At 46.6% G+C, this 14,442-nt stretch overlaps 1 non-coding gene and 1 pseudogene across 1 annotated transcript; one reads left to right on the forward strand and one right to left on the reverse strand.

The window, feature by feature from the left end:
* LOC101989703 overlaps nucleotides 1-14,442 on the reverse strand; it is a 58,782-nt pseudogene that overhangs the window by 1,325 nt on the left and 43,015 nt on the right.
* On the forward strand, nucleotides 2,459-2,565 carry LOC113458025. Its single transcript, XR_003378469.1, has one exon. It is a non-coding gene; the product is annotated as a U6 spliceosomal RNA (small nuclear RNA).

Genomic DNA, 14,442 nt, shown 5'->3' on the forward strand with positions numbered 1-14,442 from the left:
TTTGGACACCCTCAACACCAGCTCCTCCAGTCTTTGGACACCCTCAACACCAGCTCCTCCAGTCTTTGGACACCCTCAACACCAGCTCCTCCAGTCTTTGGCCTCTTCCTCCTCTGCTTCTCCTCCCACTAATTTCACTAGTACTGCCTGCACACTCACGGGAACCTTACCAGGGACCACATCTCTATCGAAAAATGGCTCCCTCTCCCCAGCAGCCATCAAATGCAGACAGCTCCTCAGCTAGAGGTGGGGCCTCCTGGGCCTTGCCACTGTCCACGCTGGGATCACCGATCTGACTGGCTTGGTCTTGTGCAGGTAATGCGGTGCAAGCCCGTGAGTGCTGTAGCCACAGCATGTCCCAAAGACAACACCTCCTGGCACTCCCCAACATCCTCTGGCTCTGCCATGCTTTCTGCTGCCTACTCCTTTATACTTCCTGGGGCTTGTGAGATGGATGTCCTGTGCCCAACAGTGGCATATTCTCAGCATTTGAACCAGTTAGGGGTCTCTGTATTGACTGGTTCCCACTGGAAAAAGAAGCTTCTCAGACCAAGATTGGGAGTAGCACTAATCTAAAGGTATAAACAAACATTTAAAAGGCAATTTGACAGCATGTTCATTTAGTGAAACAACATTAGTAGGTCCCCCAAGGGCCTATGACTTACCTAACTCTGGGCTTTGGGCCAGGCTTACAGAACTGGGCACGAGTTCCCACCTACGGAGCAGTCCTCAGAAGCCGGTTGTTCAGCCCCTAACAGTCATGCCATTATTTCTCCAGTGGGCAGGTTAGCATTGTAGCGTGCAGGATCTACTGCTGGGTAAATCCACGGATGCTATCTCTCCTCCAGAAGCCTGCATTATGAAAGCTATCTAGCAGAGAGGAAATTTCAGATTCAGCTCAATTTCTTTACATCCTGCAACCAAAGTGTGTTTGTCAATAAGGTCTTACCATCTGATGGTTGTGGTGGGAACAGCACTTGGGAATTTCTTATATAAGAAGTTCAGGCACAGCCAAAAACCCCTTGTGCCTCAGAAAATATTCTTCCCGGGCTGGGGATGGGGATGTAGCTTAATTGGAAGAGTGCTTCTCTTCCAATTAACAGGTTTGATCCCTAGCACTGTAAAAATAGGGCATGGTGGCACACACATCCTAGCACCTGGGAGAGAGGGCAAGAAGGTGGGAAATTCAAAATTATTCTAATTCAAAGACATTCTTGGGTATACAGTGAGTTCAAGGCCAGAATGAACGCTCTGTGTGTGTGTGTGTGTGTGTGTTTGTGTGTGTGTGTGTGTGTGAGAGAGAGAGAGAGAGAGAAAGAAAGACACACAGAGAGAGAGAGAGAGAGAGAGAGAGAGAGAGAAAGAAAGAAAGACACAGAGAGCAGAGAGAGAGAGAGAGAGAGAGAGAGAGAGAGAGAGAGAGAGATTTTCTTGTCCTTTGTAGCTTATGGGAACCTTGGCATTATCCAGATACACATCCCAGATACAATCCAAACGAAGAAACTAGGGCTTATCCTTCCTCTTTTCTTTAAGCCAGCATTTCTCCACAGGGCTCGCTGTGGTTAGACTTATCTGCCACCCTAATGACCCATTGTGTGTATGAGGAAGTCTCTATCTGATATAAGTATCCTCAAACCCTGATGAGATTCCTGTTCTAACCCACTGACAGCTTGGCCAGGAGCCATTGTGGTGCCTGAGATGGGGCCCTGCTGATCATATCAGGTCACCTGCCTAGGAAATAATAGAGGAGGACCTGCTGAACCCCGTGGTTTACTATCTAATAGAGGGACTGAGAAAGGCTGTTCTCAAACTATTAACTCTAACAAATTGTGTGGGAGGCAACACGGGGTGCTTCAGTTAGTGCTGTTCTCTTTCAGGGTAGCTAGCTGAAGCCGTGCACAGGTGTCGAATCTGGACCCTGAGCCAGGCAGGCTAAGAACTCCTGATGGTACACGTGTAAGCCAACCCTCTTCTGTTGTTAGACAATAAGCCCTAGTCTCTTTTCATACAAACTCCAAAAACTTGCTAGACAACCTTGCCAAACTCTAAATTGTGCTATTGATTGCCAAGGCCTCTTGACTCCGGTGCACAAGAACTGACCTCACCTATAGTCCTAGGCTAGCTCTGGAAAATTCCGACTTCCCTTGCCGGAGGTCACCTGAGTCACAGTTTTATGGAGGAAGGCCATAGGCTTTTGGTGTATGCAGTAGTTTCAGAGAGGCCATGAACTCTGGCCTCTGTTTTCGTGTTGAAACACAATATTTGAATAACCCAAATCTGTTCTCCTAGCCATGGCCACTTATATTTGCCTCTACTGTAAAATGTCTTATTTCTTGTTTGTCTTGGTACTAGTCAGCTCCGGATTTAGCCTTATTTTCAATAAATTTGTGGATTAGCTCAAACTCAGAAATGGTGAGGTAAAGGGTTTTATATGGGGACCTTAGAAAATGTATTTTGAGTGTTTGCTTTGGCAGCACACATGCTAAAATTGGAACGATACAGAGAAGATTTGCACGGCCTCTATGTAGGAACAACACACAAATTCATAAAATACTCCTTGTTTTTAAAAATATATATTTTGAGAGCCAGGCATGAAGGCCTATGCCCATAATTCAAGCATTTAGGAGATAGAGGCAGGAAGACCAAGAGTTTAAGGTCATCCTTAGCTATAGCTCTGAGTTTTAGTCCAGCACAGGCTACACAGTGGAGGTGCTGTCTAAAAAGATAAACAAAAACCACTTTCAGAACCCCTCCCTGATTCAGGGGACAACCCACTCCTCAGAGCCTTGTCTGCTAGCTCTTCAAAAATGACACACACACATGCACACACAAAGACACACACATAAGTGAACACACAATGCTCACATGCACACATAGATACGCACACATAGGCTGCATATAAAGTACAGGAGGTAGGGCGCTTGCTTTGTATGCTTTAAGCTGTCGGTTGCACTTGCACAAAACAAATCACAAAAACCAGAAATTGTATTTCAGAGAGCACGGGTGTTGATAGTTAAAATCGGTGCCCTGAGGAAGGAAGAGAAGGTGGAGGGTATATTGAGCAAGCAGTGTTGAGTGTTTTCATGAGAGTAAGAATTCCTGGGCTGGAGAGCCAGCCGAGAGATGAAGAACACTTGCTGCTCTTGCAGAGGACCTTGCTTGGGCTCTTAGAATCCGCATCCAGGTGGCTCGCAGTCATTTATAATTCTAGTTCCAGGGCACCTGACATCCATCTCTTTGGGCAGTCCCATGACATGGTATACATGCATATACATAAAGAAAAATAAACAAATTCTAGAAACTTTTGCTGGAGTTGAGAACAGGTGCAGGTTCTCATATAGATAAATGATAATAAGTGATAGAAGAAAAAGAAAATTATATATATGTATATATATATATATACACATACGTACATATACATTTGCAAAAACAAGTTTATGGCCTCAAGATCCATTTGTTTTTTTTTTTAAAGATTTATTTATTTATTATATGTGCAACATTCTGCCTCCATGTATGCCCGCACGCCAGAGGAAGGCACCAGATCTCATTACAGATGGTTGTGAACCACCATGTGGTTGCTGGTAATTGAACTCAGGACCTCTGGAAGAGCAGCCAGTGCTCTTAACCACTGAGCCATCTCTCCAGCCCCAAGATCCATTTGTTTTTGTTTACCTACCTATGTGTGTGTATGAGTATGTTTCGTGTGTGCGAGTGTGTGCACATATGTATGTATGTGTCTATCTATGTATTTATATTCTATCTAAGGTTTCTGAGAACATGTAGTCTTATTCTAGGTGCTCATGTAGAGTGATTAATGTTCACCTTCCCCAACAACAGATGTTGGGGAGACTCCCCACGCAACCTCCAAAGGCCATTTTGGGAAATTTTCCCAATGTTATTTTCACTCTAATTTTCCTTTTATTTTCACATATTCCTGGGTCTCCTCCCAGACACCCTTCAGCACTGTTCCCCGTGCTTGAGAGCACCGTCATGCTGGAGCCTTTTCACAAAGAGTTGCAGGTGGAGTCAGTTTATTTGGTAGACACTAGGAGTTTGTGTATTGTTCCCCCTCCCTGCCCCAAGCTCCACATCCCATAACCTGGAGTAAGAGGCATCCTAACTGTAGCATTCTCAGGAGCACTGAGTGGGATAGAAAGACAGGAAATGGGGGGGGGAGAGTGGGTACAGGTGCTGCTGCCAAGCTTGATGACCTGAGTTCCATCCCTGGGACCATGTGGGGAAAGGAGAGAACTGACTTTCGGAACTGACTGAAGTTGTCCTCTGCCCTCCATAAAAACTTTTTTTTCCCCCTGTGTAACGGTTCTACCTGTCCTGAAACGTGTTTTGTAGACCAGGCTGGTCTCAAACTCACTGAGATCCGCCTGCTTCTGCCTCCTAAGTGCTGGGATTAAAGGAGTGCACCACCACCGCCCGCATAATAAAACATTGTTAAGACAAGAAAAGTTATGGAGACATGGACGAGTCAGAAGCCCCTTACTCAGGAATCTGGAATCCAGCCAGAGGCTTCAAGACAAACAGTAAACATGGCTGCTTCTAGCGACAGTGCCTCTCAGCAGGGTTGGTGCTGATGTTGAGGCACGATGCTCGTGGTCTAGAGTCTGACTGTATGAGTGCTCCCTGTTCTTCCCTGAACAAAGCATCGCCTACGATTCCTTTTGCAAAAGGGAGTTCTTTAAGATTAGAAAGAGCTGGTTATGGTGGTGTGCGCCTTCAGTTCCGGCAGAGGCCGAGGTAGGCGGGCCTCTGTGAGCTTGAGGCTAGCCTGCTCTCCACAGTGAGTTCCAGATCAAGCAGTCTGCATAGTGAGAACTTGCTCCCCCCCCCCAATAAAAACCTTAAAACAAGGCCTGGAGGCATGGCTCAGTGGTTAAGAATGAGTACTGGTCTATGAGTACTGGGCTTTCAGGAGACCAGAGTTCAATTCTTAGCTCTCACATCAGGCTGTAACTCTAGTTCCAGGGAGATGCTTCCAGCGCGAGCGAGAGAGAGAGCGAACAAGTGTGTGTGTGTGAGAGAGAGAGAGAGAGAGAGAGAGAGAGAGAGAGAGAGAGAGAGTTAGTTCCTGTATTCATTTATTAAACATACACATATATATTAACTTTTTCCTTTACTCTTTGTGTCTTTCACATTATGCTTCTTGATCCCATTCATTTCCTATCCCTGCGTATTCAACCTTGCAGGCCCCCCAAAAACCTATGTTTTGTTTTTAGTTTTGTGAAACAGGCGCTTTGGAGCCTGTCCTGGAACTTGCTTTGTAGACCAGGTTGGCCTTGAATTCATGGAGCCTTACCTGTGCTAGGATTAAAAGCATGTGCCACCCCTGCCCAGCTAACATATTTTTTTTTTAAATACTCTATGTTCTGGCTCATCTGGAACTTGCTATATTGACCTCCAACTCACAGAGATCCACCTGCCTTCCCGAGTGCTGGCCTTGAAGGGGTGAACCACCATACCTGGCCAGTTCCTATATTTTTGCTTAAATTTTAAAATTTGCTTAAACCTCATGCTTCACTTAATCATTAAACCTTGTTGTGAAATTAGATCCTTTGAAAAACAGAGCTGAGCTGCTGAGCATATCCAAGCCGCTCTGAAGATGTCTAATTGCAGCTCTGGCTGCTGCAAAGCCCTCTTATCTTGGGTGTGCGGTGTTCTTTTGCTGTGAGTCACTCTAGCTAAACATCCTGCTTAAGTGAGTCGCGCACTTTCCTTATCTCCTCTTAATAAGCTTACTTACTTTGCCTCACTCTGCTCTGTTTTGAAATTCTTTTCTGCAGCGTAGGCAGGGATCTTACTTTCCTTTAGTGGAGGTCCCTGAGCAGCCGGGCCTCCCCACTTCTGCTGACAGTGCCGCACAACGTAGCGCCTCAGCCATTCCGGTCCCGGAGTCCTAACTTACGGGAGTCTCCACAAGCTAGATAGAACCAGTCACCCTCAAAATCAAAAAGTAGTGGTGAGCTGTAGGCCAGCGGGTCAGCCGAGCTGCACCCCAGACAAGAGGGACCGAGCGCTCCAGCCCTGTCTTTAGGGGTACTGATGTGAGCTCCACGGTGATGGAGGGAAGGGGATGAGAAGAGTTTGTGGCTAAGCCGCCATGCTCAAGCTGTGGTCTTGTTGGACTCTAGCGTCCAAACACCGAGAAGGAGTCATCCCCAGAGACGATCTCATACACCACAGCCGATGCAAAAGCATGAGGATTTTATTAATTCTATCATGACAGGGTCTCCCAGCATTCGGGAAGCCAAGGGACCCCGAATAGCGGGTACAGTCTACTTTTAAAGGGGCCACAGAAGCAAGGGGAGTTGTTCTTTGACTATTCTGATTGGTTTATTTGAAAGGGCTATTACCAATAATTGACTGGAGAGCTGTTGCCAGATCAGATGAGGTAAGAGGTCATTTTGACCCCGTTTCCCAGGGGACCGAACCAAAGCATACGTATATGGGTAATTGTTCAGGAACTGAGTACGTGCGAGTGTAGCTGTTAGGTCCTTGGTTCCCAGGGGAGGAGGGGAAGCACTATGGCACAGAGGCTGAGAGGATTCAGAATTGTCAAAAATGGCTTCGGGATTGTCTTAAAGTCTTACAGTCTGACCAATCACCGTGTCAGCTCTGTTTATACTGATGTTGAGGGGACAGTCACAGAGGCAGGGGAGTAGGCGTTGGGTGCTGAGGGAATGCGGCTTCGCAGAGGGATGCCTTCAGGATCTCTTTGCTTATGTTTGTCTGTCCGGTGATCCAGGCAGTCTACATCCCGAGAGCACACATCCTGCAGAGATGGCACCCTCAGAAGGATGGAAACCTGGCATCTCTGCTCTGGCCACCTGCTTGCTGCTGCAGGTCTGCGCGTTCACCGCACATGGAGTGTCTCTCTAACATAACTCAGCTCCCTTCAATGCTGAAGATGCCAAGAGAAGTCACTGACTTAAGCCTGCAGCTACTGTAGATTCCTTGCAGGTTGGGCCACCCCACAGAAAGGCCTGTCACCCACGATGGTAGTTAGGAGCACCCTGGAGCAGAAGGGACATTGTGGAAACTGGACTGGTCCCCTCAAGGGACGATGATGCTAAAGAAGTGTTGGGCCACCTTGCAGGACCAGAATGGAGACAATCAACCAGACGACACTTGAGTTCTTGCTCCCTGCCCCAATGCTTCCTCCATAAAAGCTGGAGAGTGACTTCATGTAGTCAGGCTTGGCAGCAGGTGCCTTGACCCACCGAGGCATCTCAATAGCCCACTTTCTTCCTGTTATTCAGCCTAGGACCCCGGCCCACGAGATGATACTGCTCACATTTTAATGTGGGCCATCCAACCTCAACGACCCAGTCTAGAAACTCCATCACAGATGTGCCCAGAGAGCAGTCTCCAGGAGATGCGAGATTCGGCAGCTAGAGTCAACATTAAGCATCACTTGCTAAAGCAGGGTTTCCTTTCCATCATGGAGTCACTGTCTTCGGTTATGGGAGCAGCTGTATCACGGGGTGATCTATTTCCAGGACAGGAATTCCTTTCCACAGCAGGTGACCCAACCTGAACATAGATTTTCCAAGTCTCAATCAGAAGTTGCATCAGGCTGTTGGCTCATCTAGCAAATCGAATGAATTCTTTTTATTCTGCCTCAGGGAGAGGCAGGGTTGTGTTTGGCCCTTGGTTGGATTTTTCCAAGCAAAGGGATGGAAGACTCTCTCTCTCTCTCTCTCTCTCTCTCTCTCTCTCTCTCTCTCTCTCTCTCTGTTTTATTTGAGTCAGGGTTTTCAGCATATAGCCCAGTCTGGCCTCAAACTTACAGTACGATCTTCCTGACTTCTTTACTTCCTGAGAGCTAGGGTTATAGGTGTGTACTGCGATACCAAAGTTGGAGGAATTATTTCTTTCTCGGGATGAACTGACTTATGTGCACAGTCCCCTAAGGACAAGCCACAGAAACCAATACTGGCTAATTTAAGAAAATGAATAGTCATGGCCACTGTGGGGTAAGGCCTAGACCCAAACTTAGACAGACACAGGAAGCTGGAGGGAGGAAGATCTCATTGGTCTTGTTTGTCATGTCTTTTTGAGGCAGGGTCATGCCTCAGTCTCCTGAGGGATGGGCTTACAGGTGTGTGCTACCACACAGTGTGTGGTCATGGGACTTGCAAGAACCTTACCCCTTTCCTGTGTTTTCTGCTCCAAAGCTAGGTTCTGCCAAAGCAAGGGCAGCTGGCAAAGCTTTGATCTCAAGACTGACTGGGTGTTGGGAGATGTGGGAGTGTTTGGCAGGAGACACAGAGATCCTTCAGCTTGGGGTAGAAGGATGGAGCACTAGCTTGCATATACAAGGTGGTCCAGATGATTGCCAAAGGATGCTATGGCGACACTAAGGAAAAGGCCAAACACACGTTTCTTTTTCTTTTAAGTGGCAGGCAGGGTCTTACTGTCTGGCTTTGCAGCCTTGGCTGCCTTGAGCTCAGTGTATAGCCCGGGCTAGTGTTGAATTGGAAGCAATCCCAAGTGCCATTGCTCTTGTGGTGCCAAGAGGGTGAGGTCACCATCGTACTTACTAAAAGGAAGCTGTTTCTCTGACAGGGGTCAGGAACTGGAGACTTGCCTGGGCAATGGAGACCCTTGTGAGACCCGCCCTCAGTTCACTCTCCTCAGTGACTGAACGCACTCACCCGTCAGCTGTTGTCGCCTGTAGCCTGAGGGTTTACTCTTTAGTGACAGTCACTCAGAGGAAGCCAGGTCCTTGCCTACACCGCAGAAAAGAATTTCAGGGGTCAGGGTCGAGCAAAGGGTGCTTAGTAAGGAGAGATAAGAGACAGAACGCGTCAGATTAAGATCGGAGGCAGGGGAGACAGAGGAGGAGGGGAGGGAGACAGAGACAGTGAGAGAGGAAGAGAGATGGGGGGGGACACAGAGACAGCAAGAGAAGGAGAGAGAGACAGGAGAGGGAGAGACAGAGACAGAGAGAGGAGAAAGAGAGACAGACAGACACAGAGAGTGAAAGAGACAGGAAAAGAAGGGGAGAGACAGTAAGACTGGGATGGATAGACACAGTGAGAAAAAACAGAGACGGGCAGAGAGAGACACAGAGACAGAGAGAGAGAAGGAGAGAGAGCTCTTGTGAGCACATGTACCTCAGGTCCCTTCACTGTGGCCACACACACACACACACACACACACACACACACACACACACACACACGATTCAATGGTTTGCAAAGTTAAAATTGCTCAAAAGATATCATTTGCTATCTTTTAAAAGGTTTAAAGAGTAGGCAAAACTTAAAAATTAAATGCAAAAATATGAGCTGGTATCTCATTTCTCTTTTGTTAAAGAATTTCCTTTGTATAAACGATCGGTAAGACGTGGTTTACTCGAGACTCAACTCAAGGCCGCAAATACTCCGCCCCTAAGTCGAGTTTGTTGTTGTTTTTGTTTTGAGATTGCACTTCTCCTTCTGAAGCCTTGGCTAGCCTACTCTCCCTCCGCTTAGCTCCCGCTAACCTTGAACTCACAGTCTCCTCAGCGCGCCCCCACACCCAGTCCAGTGTCGGCCTTAGCGCCCTGTGTGAGACGTCTTAGGGAAAAGGAGGTTAGTAGGCAATTTTGACTTTTTCAGTTGCAAAGCAACTCTTAGCCAGCAAGAAATGCCACCATGTAGCTGGGCGGTGGTGGCGCACGCCTTTAATCCCAACACTCGGGGGGCAGAGGCAGGTGGATCTCTGTGAGTTTGAGGCCAGCCTGGTCTCCAAGAGCTAGTTCCAGGACACACCAAAAACTACAGAGAAACCCTGTCTTGAAAATCAAAAAAAATAAAAAATAAAAAAGCAACGTCACCATGTTCCAGGGTGCCCAGTTATTTCCAGTTCTATGTCTCCTTCATAGCTTCTGCCTCTGTTTCTCTTTCTGGCAGGGTCTCTTGTATCCCAGCCTGAACTCAAAGTGGCTGGGTAGCTGAGGATGACCTTCGGTTTTTGAACCGTGGTGGGATCATGGGCTTCCGTGACTGCACCTGCTTTATGTGGTTCTAGGGATGGAAACAGGACTCCGCCCATGCTCTACCAACCGAGCCTCTTTCTCACCTCAGGCTGGCTTCCTAATGATTCTGTCACCCAGCTGGTCTCAGACTTGTGATGATCCTCCTGCCTTGGTCTACTGGCTATTTCTCCTGCTTTCTGTTCTGCCTGGAACAGACACCCAGAACACTGTGTGTGGGTGACACCCAGAGTACTTATCCTCCCTTGTTGTTCATGGAGCAGCACCCCAAAGGGAGAGGTCATTCCATGGGTACCGCTACCTCTTGAGTAGGAATGTCTAACCTGTGGCTAAATTGATGTAAGAGTCTGCCGTAGGCCCGAACTCCTCATCTACCTCCACCACGTTAACAGCAACCGTGTTACCACGTTGTTTTGCTTCATGCTGAGATTTTCCCCCAGGCAGTGGGCAAGGTGGAGTTCTGTTTTTTTGTTTGTTTGTTTGTTTGTTTTTTGCTTTTCAAGACAGAGTTTCTCCGTGTGTAGCTTTGGAACCTGTCCTGGTACTCGCTTTGTAGATCAGGCTGACCTCGAACTCACGGAGATTCACCTGCCTCTGGCTCCCAAGTGCTGGGATTAAAGGTGTACGCCACCCCTGCCAGGCATTCCAGTGTGTTTTGTAAGTTCTCCCTGGGTTCTGGGCCTGGGTGGTGAGTAGGGTGTGGAGAATTTTCTCTAGTTCCTGCCTGGCTAGGGCACTGCTAATGCATCCTATTACAACCCCACCTGCTCTTGGGATGACCTTCCAAGGCCCTGGGGACTAAGCCCTATACTCCAAGGAAGCACTTTTCCTTGCTGACGCTGGGAGTAATTCCTGGAATTGCTGTAGGTGCTTCACATGCGGGTGTTGTGCAGTAGGTTATCTGTTTGTCTGGACATCTGCATACCTCTGTGTGTAGCGTACGTGTGAGTACATGTTTGTGTGCATGCATGTGGGAGAACACAGGCCAATGTTGAGTATCACATGCTACCTTTTATTTTGAGACAGGGTCTCCCCGCGCCCAGAGTTCACTGATTGGTTAGATTGCTGGAGATTATCTTGTCTCTGTGTGCCACTACCTCCTTCCAGGCCCGAGGTTATAGACAAATGTGCCATGCCCAGGCTTTGTGTGTTTGTTGGGATTTGAACTCGAGTCCTTATTCTTGTGAGGCAGGCACTTTACTGAATAAGCTATGCCCCCAACTCTCTTTCTATGAAAGTTGCTTTATGTTGTGGGTTCTGTCTCATAGTTTGTATGAGGAAGATGATTCTGATGTTGATTGCTTGTTCTCTGTAGCACATCGGGTTGTTTATTGTGATGACTCCCTAGAACCAGGATTCAGATGGGTTGCTGCACAGACCTTTGATACTTCATTCAGGAAGGTGGCACAGCAGGATTGTGTGTGCAGGGTCAAGCTGGGTCAAACTGGGTCTCGCTGGGTCAAGCTGGGCCACACTGGGCTACCCGGTGAAACCCTGTCTCAACTTTAAAGCAACAGTAACAGAACAGCAGCAGGGGTTGGGAAGGTGGCTCATTGGAGCACTCATCCAGCATGCATGGACACCTGGGTTTGATCCCTAGTACCTCATAAACTGGGTGTGGTGATGCACCCCTGTGTCCCAGCACTTGGGGGGGGGTGGAGGCAGGAAGAGCAGACGCTGAAGACAGCTGCTTCATGGTGAGTTCAGGGCCAGCAGCAGCAACAAAGCCTAAAACGCAAAAGGACCAAAAGGGGGAGATGAGGAGGGAAGGAAGAACCCGCTTTAACACCGTTCACATGCTGCCACCTACTGGCAGAAAACCATGTTTAGCCTAATTATATAATAGTTTTTTTTTTTCTCTTCCAAACTCTTGTTCTTCCTTACATCAACTGATATTATGGGAATTTTTCATCGCAACAATTAGGTTTCAATTTTCAACCAATTGAGTTTTTTTCTGTAACCTGGGCATGATGGCACCATGCCTGCAGTCCTAACACTGGAGAGGTGGAGGCCGGAGGACTAACACCAGATCCCGAGTGAGTTTGAGACTAGTCCGGGCTACATGAAACTCTGTCTCCAAAACAAAACAAGGGGTTAGAGATGGCTCAGCAGTTAAAAATGCTTGCTCTATCATGAGCACCAGATCCTCCCAGCACCCACAATGGGGGACTCACAAAGACTCGTAACTCTATACCAAGGGAGTCAACACCCTCTTATGGCTTCTGTAGGTACACACACACACACACACACACACACACACACACACACACACACACACACACACCAAACACAGATACACATGCACACAAAAAAAAACCTTGAAAGAAAAACAGCAACAAACCCACAGATGGGTACAGTGGTACAAACTTGGGCAGAGGCAAATGGCTCTCTGAATTTAGGTCAGCCTGTCTATATCACAAGTTCCAGGTCAGTCGGGGCCACATAGTCAAACCTTGTCTCAAAAAGCAAAACAAAATAAGAATAATAAGCAACCACAATAAAAAAGGTTTTAGAACCCTTGAAAGTTTTTTCAAGTATATTCCACAATTAAGCAAGTAAGTAAGTAAGTAAGTATCTGCTGGGTGATGGAATCCGAACCCATGCAGCAATCATACACCTGCTGTGTTAGCTTGGATCTCAGGCACTGGTATGCGCCAATGATTTTACACACAGAAATGGTCAGACATAGGCACTTCACTGAACAGGTTGGATCTAAGTCTATGGATGGAAATATTGGGAACAAAAATTCCAGAAAGTTTCAGATAACAAGACTTCAGAGAGTGAAAACTTATCTCAAACAACACAAGACTCAAACAAAACAAGATTTGCCACTTGATGCTCTTAAAACGGAGACGAATCAAGTCTAGACACAACTGGATGGAGCCTCCAACCACTTCTGGCCTCCTCAGTGTCTCTCCCGAGCATGTGAGCATTGCTTGCTTGGGTCTTGTTTGTGTGTGTGTGTGGCAGGGCCTACTGTGCTGTGTGTATCCTGTACAGGTACAGATGTTTTTCTTCTCATTATTAATTCCTGAAAACATAGCATTCATTTTTATTTTTAAAATTGTGTGTGTGTGGGGGGGGTGTTTGGTCCATCTGATGCCTGTTCAGCACATGTATGTTGTGATGTCAGAGAGGGTGTTGGGCTGTGGCAGGGCAAAGGTCTCAGACAGACCCATCTTTGGTTTAATCCGAAACTGACCCCTCTTTTCTATCCCCATGTGAAAAGTCCTGTAGGAAAGTAGCCAACCCCATTCTAGAAATACCCCAGCTAACCACATGTTTTTGGCTTCTGTTAAACCACTTTACTCCTATTTGTCTGTCTGTCTGTCTATCGTCTTTCTGTCTGTCTGTCTGTCTGTCTGTCTGTCCATCCGTCCGATCATCCGTCCAGTCCAGGTTGCCCTTCAGTTTGTTATGTAGCTGAGGGTCTTAAGCTTCCAGGTTCTGCTGGGATTCCACGGGTGAGTCACTGCACTGGTTTTGTGTGGCTCTGGAGTGGAACCCAGAACATTGAAAATGCTAGGGAAGCACTCCGTTGACCAAGCCACACCCCAGAGACCTGATGTCATCTTATATTAGGATGACATAAATTTGTGGCTGTGTCAATTTTGATATTTGTAGGGTATCCAGGAACTGGGCCTGAAAGACAGCCAGAGATGGCTTGATACACATCCTAGCTGAGTTCTCTTTGACAGAACCTTGTAATGACTCTTTCTCCGTCCTGCCAGCTCACAAATAGAGACGTGGAGACTTTTACTATGAAGGCTCAGCCTTGGCTTGTCCCATTGGCTCTTATAACCTAAATTAACCTGCTTTTATTAATTTTGTTATTTATTAACAAAATTAATAATTTTTAAATTATTAACCTATATTTTACCACGTGGTTTTTTTTTAACCTTTATTTCATTCATTCTGTATGTCTGACTTCCTCTCTCTGCCTGGAAGCTCTGCCTGTACCTCCTGCCAAGCTATTGGCCATTCTAATCTTTATTAAAGCAATCACAGCAATATATTTTCACATAGCATACAAATATCTCACAACAGACACCAGAAACAAAGATATCCTGGTACTATGAGATTTTATTTTTTTGAGACAAGGTCTCCTGTAGCTAAAGCTGACCTTGAACTCACTATATAACCAAGGATGACCTTGAACTTTTGACCCTCTGCCTCTTTGGCCCAAGTGCTAGGTTTATAGTCATGTGCTGGGGATCAAATCTAGGGTTTCATGCACACTAAGCAAGCACTCTGTCAACTGAGCCACATTCCCTATGAAATGGTTTTAAATTTACATCTATCTATTATCTATCTATCTATCTATCTATCTATCTATCTATCTATCTATCTATCATCTATCTATTATCTATCTATCTATCTATCTATCTATCTATCTATCTATCTATCTAGCTATTATCTGTCTATCTATCTGTCTATCTATTATCTAT

This window comes from Microtus ochrogaster (genome assembly GCF_000317375.1).
Source record: "Microtus ochrogaster isolate Prairie Vole_2 chromosome 14 unlocalized genomic scaffold, MicOch1.0 chr14_random_3, whole genome shotgun sequence".
Classification (NCBI taxonomy): domain Eukaryota; kingdom Metazoa; phylum Chordata; class Mammalia; order Rodentia; family Cricetidae; genus Microtus; species Microtus ochrogaster.